This window comes from Panicum hallii, chromosome 6, assembly GCF_002211085.1.
Source record: "Panicum hallii strain FIL2 chromosome 6, PHallii_v3.1, whole genome shotgun sequence".
Classification (NCBI taxonomy): Eukaryota; Viridiplantae; Streptophyta; class Magnoliopsida; order Poales; family Poaceae; genus Panicum; species Panicum hallii.
This window is the reverse complement of record NC_038047.1, coordinates 44,542,547-44,548,844: the sequence shown is the minus strand read 5'-3', so window position 1 is coordinate 44,548,844 and position 6,298 is coordinate 44,542,547. Positions and strand designations below refer to the sequence as shown.

The following is a 6,298-nucleotide window of genomic DNA, read 5'->3' as shown; positions in this document are numbered from 1 at the left end:
CTATGTGGTACTTAGTTTTAGGGGACATAATTGTTGGAAAATTGTAGATAAATGTGAGCCCATAACTTATTTTTTGCAATAAAATTTTTTAGAGGTATAGTGAGAATTAATATGAATGCTTCAAAACAAGACTTTCAGGTAACAATAGTAAGATTCAAGTCTAAGAAGACTTCTTGCTTTCCGTACCATTCAAAGTTTCTCGGTACCAAGTGACTGTGCAAATGTTTCTTGCATTTGCATGTATACTTCAAGGTATGTTTGGCAGTGCTCCTGCCAGTTTTTCAAAAAATAAAAAATAAAAAATCTTCAAGGTATGCCCTCGGTCTCATGGAATTATTGTAGGTAGGGTAGACTAGACTAGAGGTACTTAGACTGTTTTTTTCTTTCAAAACCGAAATCGGCATGATTCATGAAATTGCAATGCGCATTGGGCTGCGTACCAGCATGCTGAGCTAATGCCATGCTCATGAAAATAAAGGTAGCGAAGCAACGGCGTGAGAAAATCAGAGACATTGGCCAAATTCGGTCCAATGGAAAGTAAGGGCCCATTTAAGCTTCTCCAAACGAAGGCTTGAAGTGGCCTTGTTTAGCATCCATAGTCGTACTGGCCACTGGCCAGCCGCGTAGGCTACATGGTTCTTCAACCCCTTTTCCTTTATTTTCCTCTTTTTCAAACTTGGTTTTTTTCTTCCCTCTTTTCTAAGAGTAGTTGATTTCATTCACAAAAAAAGATTGGTCCCTCTGTTCCAAAATATTTGCTATTTTAGTTTTTCTCCTTACTCCTTAGTCAAACTTCTCTTACTCTGATCAAAATTATATAAAAATGCAAACACCTGCGACATCAAGTTACTTTCATTAAATCAACCATAAATATCTGTTGATAACATACTTATTTGGTATTATAGATCTTCATTTTTTTTTATAAATTCGGCCAACATTAAATGAAAGTTTGACTTATGGCAAACTGAAATTCATACATTTCAAAGCAGAGAGTAGTTTATTTCGATGGTACCAACAATAAGTGTTGAAAAATCATTTTTCCATGCAAAAATAAAGAAAATATCATTACCAGGAAAGTTGTTCTTGACCTTCCGCGTGCATTGTTCATCAATGTTGATATGGGATCATGACAAAGAAAAAAACCCCCTCAAAAGTGGTAACATGCATACCTTAATATACTTGAAAGAAATTGCATGTACCAGGCCAGCAAAGTTGTTCTTTTGCAAACCGTTAGAGTAGTGGCATTACTGATCAAGCCAAGTCTGGTCATTACCAATCAGCAGTCAAATACACTCTTGTTAGCAAACGACTTGGTCTTCTAACAGATCACCTCGCGTTCTTCTTGTAATCAGCTAGACCTACTCTTTCAGCTGTAGTTTGTTAGCGTTCTGTTATTGCCATGCGCTGAACGTGTATTACATAGTATACTTGAGAATCAATACAACCAGTTGTTGAGTTGGCATTCAGTCTCATTTATGGTATCAGACGGATTCAAGGAAATCTTCAATTCATCCGGATTCCTGTCCTCCAAGCTCGCCGGATCAGCTCTGCGACGTCCTGCGCCACGCGAATCAGGGTGATCCAAACACCTCTAGTTCCCGCAATCATCGCGATAGCTCCGCCGGCGATCACACCTCTGCTCCGCCGGCGATCAAGAAGGGGGACCTTCTTGATCCGCCGGAAGGTGCCGGTCACCGGGTTGAAGAGGACGGTGCGCCTCGAGTTGGCGAGGACGAGGCGGCCGCTCGCCGTGGCGCCCAAGCACTCCGTCTTGCGGGTCACCCTCTGCAGCGCCCGGTGGGCCGGCGTCGCGCGCGCGCGGCCGTGGCGGGAGGAGTCCGATTACCCACCAAGCGGCACGGCGATGATCTCGCCGCGGCGGTGCGCGGCAGTCGACCTGAACGCGAACAGGTGCGGCGCGGGGTCCGCGAGGCAGCGGGAGGCGATGCCGGCCCACGACTTGCAGACGGCCGCGAAGCGCGCGGACTCGAGCGCGCTCAGGTGCCATAGGATGTCGTCGAGGAGGTGGAGAGGGAGAGAGACGGTGCCTTCACCTGGGACCTCGCTGCCCGTTTGTTCCCGCCCGGCGTGCTCGCCGCTGATCGGCATGGCGTTGGCATCTACATCCGGCAGCCTCTGTTACCGCCGTGATCTGGTCTTTCTCTTGGCCATTGTTGGGATTTGAGATTGCAGGTCGAGATCGTCTCCGGACTGAATATAAGGATCAAAGAGTTCAGGATCAGTACGGCTTGGGCATGGCGTCGGAGTCGTGTCCCTGTCCTCTTCAATCAGGGCTCCGTGTTTGCAATCGGAGGAGGAGATAAATTGGATGCGGGATGCGGTTACTTAGTGGAGGAGTGCCATGACATGGGCTTCTGGAAGCGACGGCGGCGGGTTCCACCGTCACCGGCGGCGCCGGGAGGGCGGAACCACGGCAATTTCGTTGGAGGGGTTGATTTGTAAAATACAGGGACCGTTATGAAAAATATTGGATCGCGAGGGTCCTATATGAACATAATGCATAGAATATTTTGCAAAATATCCCCTAGTTTGCATCGCGATATCGCGATCCAAGGGTTTTCTGAAACAACTCTGGCGGCCTTTTTCTGAAAAAAAACTCTGGTAGCTTCTTCTTCTTCCCCCAACCTTCGCTGTGGCCTCCGCCGCCGCCACCGTTCCGCGGCGACCACCTCCCCTCTCCCTGCCTGCTAACCGCTTACCTACGAAGCTTACGCCCGTGGTCGCGCCGGCAGCGCTCTTGCAGCCTGCAGCACTTCCGCCGTCCTGCTCCACCTCCACCCAACTTATCTCCACCATTGACCTCGCGCTGCCCCCTGAGCCCCGGAAACTGCCGAGCCCATCTGTGCATGACCTTCAGTACCGACCTTTCGCCATTACTGTCCCCAGCACACACGTTGTCGACGTCGAGGGTCAATGCTTCAAGACTGGCTGCCCGACTGCGAATTTGACTGTAACCTCTGCCCAACTTGCTCGACCACAAGTTTCAGGTCGTCCTAGCAGAAGCAGCAAGTTAGGGGGGTTATTATCCAGCTAACATCAGAAAGAAAACAACTTGATAATGCAATTGGAACGGAGAAGAATGCATACATTGGTAAGCTCCGGATCACTGGCAAGCTCTTCGACTTCCAGCATGCTCTGAATGCTGTCATCTTCAGTTTTTCGCCATAAGCCTGAGCGGCAGCCTCAAGGACAGTGCTGAAGATATTCCCTGGAGATTCATGTTGTTCAATACAAATAAAAGCTATTATTTTCTCAGCACCCGACAGAAATGGCTTACCAGAGAGCTGCTGTCCTCTTGCAGTGTCACTTGACCGAGGCTGTGATCAAGATTGCCCATTATTTGCACCAACAGGATGGGCCCCTGCTCCACCAAGAACTTGGTATATACAACAGGCATCATTTGCTGCAACATTCTAGACAAATCCATGCCACCTTGCCCCCTGGCTGAACCAAACATGGCCCCAAGTTCTTGCTCATCCACATTCTGCACAATATTGCTGATAGCATCTACAACAGCAGGGCTCTGTAATCCTTCCATCACGCTCCTCATGTCAGCACTTGAACCCCCTGCTTGCGTTGCGACATTTGACAATAGATTCCAAAAACTGGGTTGTTGTGCATACCAGGTATCATGCTACCAATATCAGGTTGTCCTTCACCACTCTTCTTGGAGGAACTCCAGTAGGCTGTGGCAGCTTCCTGCTCTAGCTCAAGACCCTAACAGGAGTGAAACAATAGATGAAATGTGACCTTACTGCTACTCTGGACATTAATATTCCGAAAAGGATCTCTGAAACCAGATGACCGAGAAGGATCAACAATACCAAAAGCACCAGAAACTCCTCCCAGCACTGGTATGTTCGAAACTCCAAAAGGAGGAGTGTTTTGAAAACATGACTGCACAAAGAGAGAAATGTGTTGCTGTGATTCGAAGGCTCTGATCATCAAAATTAACATGGAAAAGGTGCAACAATTGTCACCTGAACCATGATTGGATTTGGTCCTGTGGAGTTCATATAAACAGCAGGCCCGGAATTCACAGAAGCTTCAGACTGCAAAGTTAACAAAATTTCAAAATGGTGACGACATATACAAAGTTACATAACATGAAGGAAAGGGAAAATTATGCATACAGGAGAAAGCCCTGTTCGAAGCATCATCATTGTCCAACCAAGTTCAAAAAACATAGCACCCAAATGTTGCATCGCAATTCCCAGCTGAACCGATTCAGTTTGGATCTCGAGACGAATAGACGCATCCCCAGTGCCACCATCGTGCCGAATACGTCGTGCAGTGTGCTGAAATAGAATACTAGGTACATAAAGGTCACAAATACTTCCAAGGAAAAGTTTCATCTATTATTCAGGAGTTCCTCAAAAAATCAACTTAAACATACCCATAGAAAAGTTTGCATTTATCAGTTGGGAAGTCCATAAGGTATCTTTCAGATGTAATTTCTGTGACCAATCCATGGTCTCAATCACATCCTGTACGAATTTGATGCAAAACTGCGAGGATGCACTGGGTAAGCTCTAATTCTCGAAACTGGTCAGGTAGTCGTTTGTACACCCCCCCCCCCCCCCCCTTCTTATTTTCGCCAACAGATAAAATTGCAACTTTGCATTGCCAGCAATGGATGCTGCAGCACTAGCCGTTCAACCTCAACTGCAGTCTCACCAAATCTCAGAAAGCAAAGTCGTTCGAAAGGGAGATCAGAAGAATGCTCACCACCAGATGCTTTTTCATGATTGCTTGGTGCTCGTGCATGACAAGTCTGAACTCTCAAGTCTCAACCTGCAAAATAATACTCTGCCACTGCTGCGGTCGTCCACTTCAATCTCAAGGCGCAATCTCTGAACTGCTGAGTCGAGCTCCGACGCCGACGGAGAAGAGGCCCTCTACTCCAAGAGCTGCTCTAGATGATGCCCCCGTGGACTCTTTGCCAGACCAGAGCAACCTGATCTTGAAGGAACCGGCCACGAGATTTCCCGCGTCCAAGGCCGGCGGGCGCGCTGCCGATCCCAAGCTCCTTCGCGGTGCTGCATCACGCCCCTGCATCCTTCCGTCCACTGATCTTGTCTTCGGACCTCCGCCATGGCGGCATCCGCAGCTCCCGCGCTGCCCTCCGTGACGACGACGACAGTGCCCGGAGCGCAAGTCACGTCCGATCAGAGCCGTGAAGTTCAGATCGAGCAGCCACAAAGGGCGCAGGGGTCAGGGGGTGGACGGACCACCCCATACTTTTTACATTTTAGCCTTTTTTTAAAAAATTCACGTTTGAATTACTGAGAAAGTATTCTCGGTTTTGGACCCTCGCGGTCGGCGCCGTGACTCAGGGCGCCGAGGTAACACGTCTCGGTGCCGTGAGCCATGGCGCCAAGATTGCACCCCCGGTAAACGTGGCGTCGACGTGGCAGAGAGCTCGGCACCATAGGTATAACGCGAAGCTCAACGCCACAGATCTCAACGCTGAGCCAGCTTTCAAAAATCTCACCCTCTTTCTTCTGCCGGACACCAGGCGGAGGCGGCGCCGGCGCGGCCTCCCCGCCGAGGGCGGCCACGAGCCCCGCGATGAGCAGAGTGGGGGCGCAGGAGCTGAGCCCTGGCCCCAAGGCCCGCGCGGGGGGCCCAGGCGGCGGCGGCGCCGGTGAGCGGAGCCGGCAGTCACGCCGGTCAGCGAAAACGGCGGTGGCGGCGACGACGACGGTGAGGAGGCGGGTGCCGGTGAGGGGAAGCTGCAATGGCGGCACCGGAGATCCGAGAGAGAGGGTGGAGGGAAGAGAGAGAACTGAGAGAGAGATGGTGAAAAAGAGTGAGAGTGAGAGAGAGCACAGAGAGAAGGGGAACTGGGAACCCCATGTGGCAGGGGGCTCAGCGCCACGGATCTTGGCGCCGAGCTCCTTACCACGTTTACCGAAGGCTGCAACCTCGGCACCATGACTCACGGCACCAACACGTGTTACCTCGGCGCCGTGAGTCACGGCACCAACCCTCACGACCCAAAACGGAGAATACTTCCCTTGGAGATCCAAACATGAATTTTCTTTAAAAAAACACTAAAATGTAAAAAGTACGGCGGACCACCCCTAGCCGGGGTTTCAAATACCGACCATCCCAGGTCGCCGCGTCGTGGCTGGCCAGAGCGTCACCACCTTCCGGACGCGGATCGCTCCCCTCCCCTTCCTCCCGGAGGCGTCTGATGACGCCATCCGGCGTGATTCCGCCAGGCTGTTCGCGCCGCCGCCACTCTACCACACACGCGGCCGCCCAAGGGCCA

General features: G+C 50.6%; 1 pseudogene; it reads right to left on the bottom strand.

Annotated features, from left to right (window-relative positions):
- Nucleotides 1-2,669: 2,669 nt before the first annotated feature.
- LOC112896426 lies at nucleotides 2,670-3,478 on the bottom strand (annotated as a pseudogene).
- Between the last annotated feature and the right edge of the window lie 2,820 nt (nucleotides 3,479-6,298).